We start from the raw sequence: 12,753 nt of genomic DNA on the forward strand, positions 1-12,753 counted from the left end.
CTCAGCACAGCACAGTGCCTATGCCAGAGATGCCGACATGAACTTGATGCAGCACAGTGTCAGTGGCCTCTCTGTTAGGAGTAAGGGCTCCGTGATACTACCTTGCCTCTGTTCCCACCCACTGTGCTGGGCACTCCCATTTGTTTCTGCTCCAGTAGTTTTCTGTCTCGGGAAAATGCTTTTTTGAACTTGATTCTGGTTTTGCCTTTGCATAACTCCACCAGCGGCGGAGCCCACCACCTGATTCTGCCCTGTTGTGGTTTCTGAGCCAGGCTTCGAGGCAAGAAGGGCTGTGAACCCACTTCTGATGGGTTGTGGTTTGGCTGAGAGCTCAGGAAAGGGCAGAAAGTCACAGTTAAGGCTTCCACATCTATTTGTCTGTCTAACACCAGTTTGGAAGCCTTTTTATTTTTCTTTTGCTCTTGGGCAGTACCAGGCTATGGCAGGCGAAAGAAGGATGTCTATGTAACCAAGGACTGTTCCCCGCGTACTTGGCTTACATTGTCTGATTGTGTTCAGAAGCAACTGCTGAACACTTCCATGTGCAGTGTAAGTCAGAGAAAACTGAGGCCTTAAATGTTTCTGTTCAGTTGGACTTTGAGCCAAATACAACTGTTTAAGATGGGAGACTGTGCTGCATAATTTATATCTGAATTTTTTGGTCTCCACAATTTAGGGATTATCCAGGTCTTCATTTTGGATATAAGCCCTACTAGACCTGAAATAAGGCTGTTTAGAAATTAGGCCAGGCCTTCAAAATGTTTTTCAGTAGGGACAAGTAGTCTGTGAGCTTCTTGGAAGCTGCAATTCTTCAGGACTGAGAGTGTGAACCAACTTTTGAGATCTTATGCTAGAATTTATTAGCTGAATATTTCTGTGGTTTCCTCTGAATGAGGGAATTAATTCTGAAATGAAAGAAGCCTTTAATGGGTAAAACCCATGTGGAGTAGAATCACTCAACTTAGCATAGCTTTATTTTTTCCAAAGAGGAAAAAGCAAAAAAACAACCAAAAAACCATGACCAAATTATTTAGTTGTGTTTGGAATTGGCTGTGATAAAGCTGATTTAATTAAAAAAAAAAAAAAAAAAAAAAAGAGGTTATTGCCTACTCAGAAAGAGCCTTGAAATACTTCAGTATCATGTGAGGTAGTCTGTGTCTAAACATATTTCACATAAACACTTTTTCACAGCCAAGTTGTTAAAAATGTTACAAAATACCTTCTTTTTGTGTCACAATTAGAAATGTTTGCCCCACCTTGAAAGAACATTTTGTACTAAATATTCATATGTTGTCTATGTGAACTTGCACTAACATATATTATATTCTCCCTCCCCCCCTTAACTAGCTTGAGAAGAAATAGGCGTAATATTGCTAAACCGGTTGAATGTGACATCTGCTTGAGGCATAGCATCTTTCTCAAGGGCTGTTTTGAGTAAACAGCCTGAAAACCAAAGGGAGAGCCTGATTCACCATTCTGCTGTGCCAGCTTTCCACCCCTGTCACTCTCCTGCTGTGAGGCTGAGACTGAAGCCTTGAGATTTTAATGTAAGGGAGCAGCACTGAGATTTTTATCTTCCAGGATTTAAAACTATTCACTGTGGAGGAAACAAGAACAGAGTAGCCACAGCACTCCCAAGCTTGGTAGTAGGGTTGGGGTAGCATGACGTGCTGTAGTCCTAACGGAGCATGAGTTCAGAGGGAGGCAGTGGGCATTTCAGAGCCAGCAAAAAGCACAGGCTGGGGAGCTGCATGACAGTTTCCCAGGGATAGGCATTCGCCACATTGCTAGCTGCCACCTTCTGCAACCCCATACCAGGACACACAGCAAAAAAACAGTGTTGCTTACAAGTTTGGAAGGCATGAATGGGTTCATTTTCCTACTCGCCTTCTTTAAAAGAGGCTCCTAAATAAATAATAGGAAAATTTAGGAGTAGCCATGCCGCTAAGGTATTTTCTTCCCCACAGACTGCTTGAATAAGCAGTGTATCTGATGTGGGGCTCATCTTGCCTCCCATCTATGAGAAGTGCTCCCCACAGAAATCTACAGCACTGCCTTCTGCACTGGGGCTGGTTACAGTGACCCTTCCATACAGAAAACTGCAAAACCACAATTCTGCTGAGCCAGTTAGTGGCAGCTCTAAGCAACCTCCCAGCAACCCTGGAACTGATATGACAGTATGAGGAACAAGAGTCAGGCTGAGGGCAGCCCTAAATGCTCACTGTGATAAGCACAGAAGTTAGAAAAGCTACACAAGTGTAGGAACAGTTAGTGACCTGGTGAGATTTTTTTGTAATCCTGGGTATTGTTCTGATTTTCTCATGTGGATCAGAAACAGTACAGGTAAAAGTCACTTTGCAATGAATGGTGTGTGGGGTTAGAACCAAGGCCAACACAAACGGGGAGAAAAAATGAGCTGCAGACGCTTTATCTGGCTTTGATACACCCTCCCAGCTCCTCCCAGCAATCACTGCTGTTACGAACATACACAATTACTACAACAAGGAGATTGAGCAGCATGTGCAAGATCAAAATAATAAACTCATACTTTGCCACAGGTCCTCCCTAGCTTCTGTTGCTAGGCCTCTCCATCTGTCTGTCAACAAATAACTATATCCTGCTGCTTTTAAAATCCATGGCAAAAATCCCTTTGACTTTCATGGAAACAGGTCCATAAGAAAAGGGGTATTTCTAGCTCTCCCTCTCCTGTTATTTTCAGCTGGGGCATACGCTAAAACTGAGTTTATTTTTAAGTATGAATAGAGGACTATTTCTGTCTGCATGATCGATTTGATAGAGTCAACAGAAAGCACAGCCTCTCTCTGCTGCAGTTAACACTGGTTTCGCAGTTAGCCAATGAAATGTCTTACATTCATTACCTTCTGATTTTAAAGAGTGAGGGTATGCACGCAAAGACTGGGCAATAATAGCAATATGTATCATTACCACAGATCTATTTTTATGTGTTGTGCCAATTTCATAATGAACTTTTAATAACAATAAAATGTGAAATATTCACTAGGTTGTTCTGTCTTTTATCTGAATTATTAATGCTCATTACACACCCTCTTGACTTCTTTAACTTCTGGCTTCTTTTATCTTCTGTTTTTCAGATGTAGCTAACTCCTTCCCTCATAGAACTGTAGTGTGAAACTTTAATGCAGCTTTGGTAGCAGCTTGTGTAAAACTCCTTTACAGTTTAAATGCATTATACAGAACAATCAAATAACTTCATTAGAGGAAAGAATAGCTTGCTTACTCATGCAAGACTACCGCTGACATCAATGGGCAGTGTAAGCCTCAGGAGTTAACAAACACAACTCAGACCTTATGGCCAGGCCACGAGACACAGATCACTGATCACTTTTGCATAGGATAAAACAGCCTGTCAGCAGAGTAACTCACACGTGCACTTCAGTTCACTCTGGTGGGACTGGATTCATGGGTGAGGGTTACATGGTGAGTAAAACCACCAGATCAGCTCCAGAGACATGTTATTATGAGATCCAGTGTTTTACTTGTTGGCACGATCCTAACTAAAGTTCACATTGACCTGAGTAAGTGCAAGAGGAAACTTTAAGGTCTCACCTTCTTTCAGTTAAAGCTATTGGAAAAATTCTGCATGACCCAACTGGAAAAGGATTATGCCCTACATCCAGTTGTGGCTGTAAAAAATGAGTGAGGTTTCTGAGGGAAACCTCAAAATCCAAACAGCACTGAAGCAGCAGATGAACAGGATTTGAATACAGTTAGTTTTGGGTTTTTTCTCCTGATAAAATGACTATGCATCAGATGCTCCCCACACAGTTCATCCTAGCTCTAACCCATGCGCATGGATCTGTGGCCATCCCTGCTCAAAGCCAGCCTGAAACTGCCCATTTGTTTACTATACACACCTAAAAGAAGGTATGTCAAGACATCTAGAGATTCCAAGTTAAAACACAGCATTAGGTAACCTAGATGCAAACCAGAAATGGCTGTGAATGGTATAAAGGCAGCATCTAGTCCCCACTAGACAACAGAACAGCAGCCGCCTAAGTGCCTGGGGGGATTTTCAAAAGGGGGAACATAGACATTAAATTTCACCACTTGCATTGGCTAACTCCTGTAGAGGCCCTTGAAAAGCTCTTGTCTGACCTGTAATACTGAGTAAACTGCAGGCATGAGTTTTGGGGGGAAGGAAGGGAAGGGGCTGCCCACTCCACTGAGAGCACCTGATACGGCAAGTGCCATGTGTACTTGTCTCCCATTCAGATCAGTACTACAGACGCCTCACAGCTGGGCCTTATTTTGGTGGAGTATTTCCGAGCTTGAAGTCAAGCCAATTCACGTTGAGAGATTTACTCCCAGGAATACCATGAATATGACTCTTTGCTAGCACTGCACTGGATCTTATTTTTAAATTATGACTTTCACCACTCCTCTAAGAATAGAGGCTGGCTCTGAAACATCAGGTCGGCTCCAGCGTTCTCCAAAAGTTACACATTTCTCATCCTGTTCAGGTTTTGAGGCTTCAGTTTCAACACTGGCGCCTTGCTAGACCAGAGCTGTGATGGCGGGGGGGGGGGGGCATTCTGTGATAGACCCTGAGAAGGAGGTGTCTTTCAGCAATTCTCGTCCCAGCAGGCAGAAGAAGACCTCAAAGTCTCCCTCAGCAGTCAGAAGCGACAGTGAAACAGAGCTACACTGACTCCTGGTTTGCAAAACAGGGCTTCCTTGCAACTCTGAAAGGTAGGAGCAAAAGCCTGGTTAATTAGAAAAACTTCACTGAAGCTGAACAGTAAATCTCAGCAGCAGAGAAAAGAGGAGGATTTCAGTACTAGGCAATCTAATACTAACCGCAAAGAGCCATGATCCCTTGGTGCCCAGAGGCCGTGGGCAGGTGTTGCTTCTATCAAGCAGGGAGGCAGATCTCTGTTCTGTGCAGCAGCCTGCTGCCAAGCACTGATGGAGATGCTGGAGGTTTCCGAGAGTGCTCAGTGGCTCTGCCTTTGCCTGGCTCCAAAACCCCTTGTGATGGGAGAAAAGCCAGTGCTGACAGTATTTTAATGTATGACAAGCTACAGTAGCAGCTCCAGCACTGCATGCTCGAAGAGGCAAAGAGGATTCTTTCCTGGCTGCTCTCTAAGAAATTTTCTGTTCAATGTGAAAGATAATCACTGTCTAGAAGAGATCCAGCCCAGAACTAAGGACAGAATATGGCTCTAGGTAGAAGAAACATTCTTGGGAAAGCAACAGATTCGCTACAATCTCCAGGGGAAAATTAAATATTTTAATTTAAAAGTACAAAGGCTGCAATGAGGATAGTGGGGTTCCTTTTACACCCCATTTTTGGAAGAAAGGCTCAATGAGCTACAGTGGTTATAAAACAGATTCTGAGGGGCAAAGCTGGGAGCAGCTCTGGATTATTGCATGGGTGCAGAACACAGCTTCCAGATCCATTCCCCTCCATTTCCACTGCCTTTTCTCAGGGGTGGCCGGTCCTCTCCATGAGACAGAACCATTGCTGGAAACCCCCCAGTCAGAGGAATTCTCCTGTGGCTTCAGATCTTTATGTGTCCTCTACAGACACCTACCAAGGTGTACTTTATTGAGCACTGCTCACTGAAGAACTTCAAAGCACTGACAAACTTCACAATTTGTGTTAATTCATGAATGCTCCTTGCCATTTCTAGTACTGCTGCTGTTATTCTATGGGCAGGGAGAGGGAAGAACAGAGATGTAACAACAGTTTCTCAGCAACCAGTGCTGTAATTTGGAATATACTGATTTGCACACACTTCATGTCTCACCACTGTGACTTATGGCTAGAACACTGAAGTTCAGGCTCCCCAGTCCCCTCCTTTGCTCACCAGGCAGACATGTTCTTGTGGGCCAGAACATACAACAGTAAGGTTAAGTAATGCTACACACTTGAGCAGCTCCTCTGGGATCAGAGGGGCTATCTGTAATGCAAAATCCTTCCAAAATAAGATTTTTAAAAATAGTATAAACTAAATGGCATTCCATCAATTTTTTGCAGCCTCCACTGACTCACAGTGCTTTCAATTGCAATTTCAATAATGCAGCAGAGAAGCTGGAAGATGGAAGATCAGGTTTCTTAGCAGGGAGCTGTTTGCTGCACCTCAAATTCAAAAGATGATGTGCACACACATTTCCCTAGACAAAATACAGCAATCACAACCTGAGTGATGCAAACAGGTAGATCTCTCTCGATTTTCATGGAAATACACTGATTGATCGCAACTGAGCATCTGCTGGAGTATAAACTGGTTTAAGGTTCCCATAACAAACCTAGCCTTTCTGAGCTATTCAAAAGATGCTCTCAGGCAAAATAACAGGATTCTATTTAGCAAAGGGAAGCACATGATTGTTTTAATGCATTGTGCAGCTGAAGCTGTGATAATGTGGGCTGGAAGATGATGTTTTTAAGTGAAAGGGAAATCAGTTGTAATTATAATTGTTGTTGTCTTTATGTATTACCAGCTGTATTGATTACCTTCATCCTGCGTGACACTGGCAACTAGGGAACATGATACATTACCTTGTGCTAGTGTTGGAAAGCAGCAGAGATTGGTGTATTTTTAGGAACAAGATTCCCACAGTGTAATTGTAGCAACTGGATGATCATACACATGCATATTAAAATGCCAACAGATGAATTCCCGGACAGTGCCAGCAAACATTTCACTGTTTGGGGTAGGAGGAAAGGGCAGCAATGAACAGCGCATAAGTTCAACGACTGACAAGCACAGCGTTTTTACCTCTAAGAGTGTCCTCTGAGAGCTGTGTGGCTCACATCGGCCAGCGTGAAAGAGAAGCTGGTAAAAAGCAGAATCTCACTTTCCAGGATGAAGAGATGATGCATTTGCAGGTCAGAGTGTCCATACCTCTCCTGCCTCACCTGGTCCCATAACACATGAAATTACATCTCCATACCAGTAAAGAGAACTGATGGCCATCTATAGACATCCTTCAAGGGCTCAGTCCTGGGTCTCAGCTGCCAGCTGGCAGTGTTTGGGGGTGCCTGTGTTGCACAACAGAGCATGATACAGAGGTCCCTGGCTCACTAAATCTCATCAAGATTGCAGAAGTACAAAGCTTATTACTGGGCACAAAACTGTACAGATGCGGACACACAGTTGGTAGGGCCAAGTTGCCTGTAAGCAGAGTCAGTTGGAGGCATCCAGGAGCTGCCTGTGCAGAGCAGATGTGCAGCAGCACCTGTTGGGAACTTGCATGTCTTGTAAAGCATTTATATGCCTTGTAAAACAGAAGAAGCTGTTTCAGACTCTCTGGGAATAGTATCAGCCAGCTTAACAGTCCTGTCATTGGGCTGGTTTAGACAGGAGTTGTACAGGACCGATCAAGGTCTGAACCTTTCCACTAAGAGCCAACCCAAGTGTCTAAGCAGAGCACAACATGGGCTCACCTGTAGAAGAAATAACTAATGTACACTTGAAGCATTCAGCAGTCATTCAGGTAAGCATCAGAATACCAGGTATCTTTCAGTAGACTGTTGCTGTATTCAATATAAATAAACTGATGATCACAGACCATCACAGGAGCATGGTGAGTATTACACTTGATAGAACTGGCAGTCCAAGTAGTTCACAGTCTTTGGCTGTGCTAAATGGAATGTGTTTTGGAGAACAGCACAAGGCATGCTGTGAGAGACAGCTATAGCATAGCTGGCCGCAGACAGACTTTTCTTTCAATTCTCTAAGTAGAATTGGTCTGAAACCTATTCAATAGTCTTGAATTTTATGTATTTATCGCTGATATTGCAGTGACTGCAATTGGTGTTGGAGGCTATTAAATGTCTAATCTTTTTCAGGATCCTGTTATATTTATGCATACTGATATTGTTCATGAATGGCAATATATTCCATGCAAAGAAAATTCCTGTCTGCCTTCACTGTACCACTCTTCCACCTCATTATATGCCCTTTTATCCTTTAATAGGTGGATGAATAAAGAGAAGACCCCAAACTACCTTCTCAGTATTATTTAGCTTTCTATACATTTTCATCATGCTTATTATCACCTTTTTCAAGGTACACAGACCTTTTCAAGCTAATGACCAAATAACAGACTGGAAACTTTTCTAAAACATGGCTTCAATCCACACCATAAGAATTAACAGTCACCACAGTCAAACTAAATTGCAGGTGGTGGTATATTGCCTAACATCCTGATGTAAATGTAAGATAAAGGCCTACTCCAGGGGGTACAGTGCAATGTGAAATCCAAGTGTACAGACTTTGCATATCAAGTTTTATCTTCATTTCAGAAAAGCCTCTAATTATGCTGAAATGTGTGCTTTCAAGCTTTCCTACACCTGGCCTTCAGACCACCCCTCACTACCACCCCCTCAGTTAACTGCAGCCAATGACTCCCTCAATGTCATTCTCTCCCCACAAAGTATTTTAGACACTGAATCTACATAGCCACGGCACTAGACTACACAGACCTCCATCTCCTCAGCCTGTTCCCACCTGCCTCTGGCCAGCCTCCAAATAATTTTTGTGGCTTCCTTTATGTTCAAGCCATCTTTTTCTACCTGCAGTGCTGGAAGGGAGTAGCCAGATCTGGCCTCTCAGAGCATACTACTCCACAGAGAACATCTTGTTCTGGAGAGGGCATGGCAGGAAGAAGTGTCCTTCATAGCATTCAGGGTGACGTGAACCAGGTTTCAAAAGGGAGGCCACAATTTTCACTGCCAGACACTGCCACCTGTCTCAGGCACGTAGCAGCTCCGCTTGCCCTCTTCTAAGCTGCTTGGTTTAGACCTCAAACAGATCCAAAGGGAAATTCTGGATACCTTCACAGGTGAACTTCCATATACAGCCATGAAGTCACAGGCTGTGATGGTTGGCATGCAGATACATATCAGCATGCCAAACCTTCCGCAGCAACATGTAACTAGTATACACAAATACAATTACACACGCATTTATTGGGAGAAGGTGGTAGAGTGACTCAAACATGTGTCAACAGCTTCCCAGGGTGAGGATTTAAGAGCTATTTGGTGCAATAAAGACTGATGCTTAATACACAATTTTCCGCAAAGACGGCTTTTTTTGCTTAGGCGAGCTGAGTGGCTACATTAATGGGGAAACTGGAAGCCTTTTATTGGGTGAGTAGTAGCTGAAACTGCAGTGGTATTCATGCCACCTTCTGCAGCATCTAATTTCAGCCGTGGAAATGCATTCTGGTCTCTGTGGGTTCCCTATATAGGCAGTGGTAAGAGAGATACTTCTCCAGAGGATGATCTAGCAGAGACAATTTTGATGCCCTGAACAGTCTTCCAGAGGCCTTACCTCCAAAGTTTATAAAGGGACCTTGACAACACTGGCCTTCTACCAAACACCCAAATGTAGATGCCTGATCTCCCTTTCACACACATACACACCCTTTGAAGTTAAAAAACAAAGAGAGCTGGAAACAGGCCACAGACAGCTGACTCCAGATGTTTCCTTAAGCAGTCGCTAATAGGAAGGAAACTGCCACCCTAAGAAAGTGAAGAACAGCAAAGGCTTTCTGTGCTGAAGGCAGAGGGTTATGCATCACTCACACAACAAAGATGACACTCGGAATTCTGCTTCCACAGGGGGTTCACCTGTCCAACCAGGCTTGGAAAGAGATCTGAATAAAAAGCCCTGGAAGGAGCTGAGGCACTTAGGGCAGAACCTGCACAACATCCCTCTTCAGCATCCCACAGGTGATGCAAACATCTTCTACACGTAGGAGTAAGAAACACAATACACTCTATCAACTAGAAATGCTAAATGATGTGTAAAGAGCTCTATAAACATGTGACCTTTATTTATTTTTAATTACTTTCCATATTGCTGAGAGCAGAGTTTCTTATTAGCCAGATCCTAAGTAATTATTGGTTATGGGAACTTTCAGTGGCTTTCAAGCAGGTCCTGCACTGCCAGAAACAGGTGGCAACAGGAAAACACTGTGTGCCTCCCCTTCCACCAAAAGTAAAACCAGATAAAGCATAGTTGTATTTCAAGAGAGCAGACTTATAATTTTGCTTAGAGTGAACGGGGTGATTTTTTTTATCCCTGTCCTTTTTGAACTGTTCAGCACTGACATATAAAGGAAGACACAGAATAGCACCTTCTCAGAACCCAAGCTACCAAATAGCTCTTGCCTGGTGGGTTTCTTTGCAAACAGCACTGGGAATGCTAAACATTTCAGTATTCAGCCTTCATTCCTCGGCGGTCTCCTACTCTTCAATGTAGAGGAAATAATGCTGGTACTCTACAGATGTCAAGGAGGTTACAGCAGCAAACAAATCTGACCCGAGCTGTTTTGGGTTGCCAGTTTTGTGCATAGCTTACATTTTATCACCCCAAAATGGCCGAATGCCAGAGACGGGTGAATGACCACTGGCTACACAAAGTCTGAGTCAGCCTGAGAGGTGTTTCAGAGCACTTTACCAAAAGGTATAAATACCAGGTATTAAGTGACCACCTTTGGGGGAATGGGACAGAAACAATTTGTTGAGCTCAGTCTCAACTAGCACCAACGCTATGATGCATGTGAGCGTGCTCACCCTCCCATAAGACTGCAGCATTTACAAACAAGGGGGAATGGGCAGAGTGCCTGAAAACAGAAAGGGAACATGCCCACGGGTCTGCACAGATATAACAGCCCTCCAGCTGCTTATTTAGCCGCAGTCAGAATGCATCCCATTTTGTGAATCTGCCAGCACACAGGAGAAAAACAGGGGCATGAAACCCCTTGCTCAGCAGATGCAGTACATGGGCTTTTCATTTTCTAAGACAATATTATTTTTATATGCAGTCTTAGCTAAACTCAGGAGTCCCGATTTGTTCTTACTTCAAATTCCTTCTCTGCTTTGTCCAGCTAAAGACTGAGCAAAGATTTGGGGCTAAAGACTGATGAACTTCAGAAACAGAAGGACAATGATATGTTCATCTATTTTGTTAAACCTGAAGACTTCAGAGACACAAGACTTTGCATTTACAGGCATTTTTTATTGCCAGTGGGCTTCAGGATGGTGAGGTCTTTGGAGCTTAGAGATTCAGAGCCTGAATCTTTTTTGGTTTTTCTTCTGCCTATTTTATACTCTTCATATCAGGATAATCCATTTTAATACACCCCAAGGAAACGAGGGGAAACCCCTCAGATTCCTAACTAGGTTAGGGCTATACTAAACCTTCCATGGGCAAAGATCTAGGCAAGGGTGATCTTACTCCAACAGAGCGACACCACTAAGGATGTAATTTAAAGATAACGGAAGTCAAAGAAGGAGATGTCAAAGGAGGACTGGGACACAGTCTTCTGGGATTTAATTGCAGCTGGCTCCTCTGGAGTATCCTTTGAAGGAATTTTACACAGGAGCAGCCCACTAGCTGTAAAAGACCATGCACAAAAGCTTCAGAGAAAACAGTCTTCGTGCAGACAAACAATATTAATCATCAAAAAAGCAGGCATCAGTTTCTTTTCTATTTGTCCTTTGCAAGAAAAGTGTCAATACAGGCAGGCAGTCACACAGATTTATTCCTGACCTTCAAAATGTTTTTAATGCCAATGAGTCCAAAGCCTACATATGCATGTTAGGTAGGTATCACTGCAGCTTGTTGCATTCTACCAATAGAGCAACTTACCACCTATAATCCCTTAGGAGATGCCTCTCTTCTAGCAACCATTGCCTCGGTAAAACAGTGATTCTGTTTTTTCATAGCTGAGCGATACCCATGCAATGAGAAATGCAAACAGCACCTTCGTGCACCAGAGAAGGTCCTGTAGTGGTGATGTTTGCTTCCTGGGAGGTGCAATGGTTGAATTCAACATCAAGGTGTTAGATCAGTCAAAAAGAATCATGGGAATAAAACCAGTACTTAAAAGCTCTCACAAATGCTGTATATTTCCCACACACTAGCACTAGCTGCCACAACTGCAGAGATTATTTCCTGTTCTTCATGGGACTCACTCATTCACCATCATATTTTCTCTAACCAAGTTTTGACTTCCAGTGGAAACTTGGAGACCACTGCAGAGCCTTACCTAGGGCCAGCATTAGACTGGGGTCCAGCACAGCTCTGACCTACTGCTATCTGTCCCCTCATATCAGTCCTAGTGCAGAAAAAGAAATGTTCACGTTTCAGCTCAGGGTGTAACAGTCCAGCATATCCCACAGAAAGACAGGCCTGACACTTTTCACACATGAAGCTTTCCCGCAGGCAAGAATGAGCCTCGAGAAGCTGTAGAGATAAGTTTATAATGCAGTGATGACTCCTTTACACAATCAAGAGAGAAAAACACCACAGACACTTACTGCACTGGGCCCTGGGGCATGCTTGTAGCCGTGCAATGCTACCAGAATACACATTAACAAACAGAGCAGTAACAAGGTAGTTATTGTGAAGGGGGAAGAAACCTACCTGATCCACTCTTAAACTGAATTACAGGCATCACAGTAGCTTGCATATAACAGAATCTGACTCAGGAGAAACTGGTCCAGCTCTGTAAAAGCAAACCAGCACCAAGGCAAACCTGAGCATACAGTGACTCTTTGTCATGCTTTGTAGAGGGTCATCACCCTGGCTTTTTTAGGTAGCAGAAAGTTGTAGCGCTATCTGCATGCATCCCTGTCAGATTGAGAAAGGGGGACTCTCCAGAGAAGTGGCCTAGCTAGTTACAGTGTATAAATCATCAGCCAAAACCAGAGATGTGTAAGTAACCCAGGCCTCTCTGAAGGCACAGCCTGTA

Source organism: Aquila chrysaetos, chromosome 8, assembly GCF_900496995.4.
Source record: "Aquila chrysaetos chrysaetos chromosome 8, bAquChr1.4, whole genome shotgun sequence".
Taxonomy (NCBI): Eukaryota; Metazoa; Chordata; class Aves; order Accipitriformes; family Accipitridae; genus Aquila; species Aquila chrysaetos.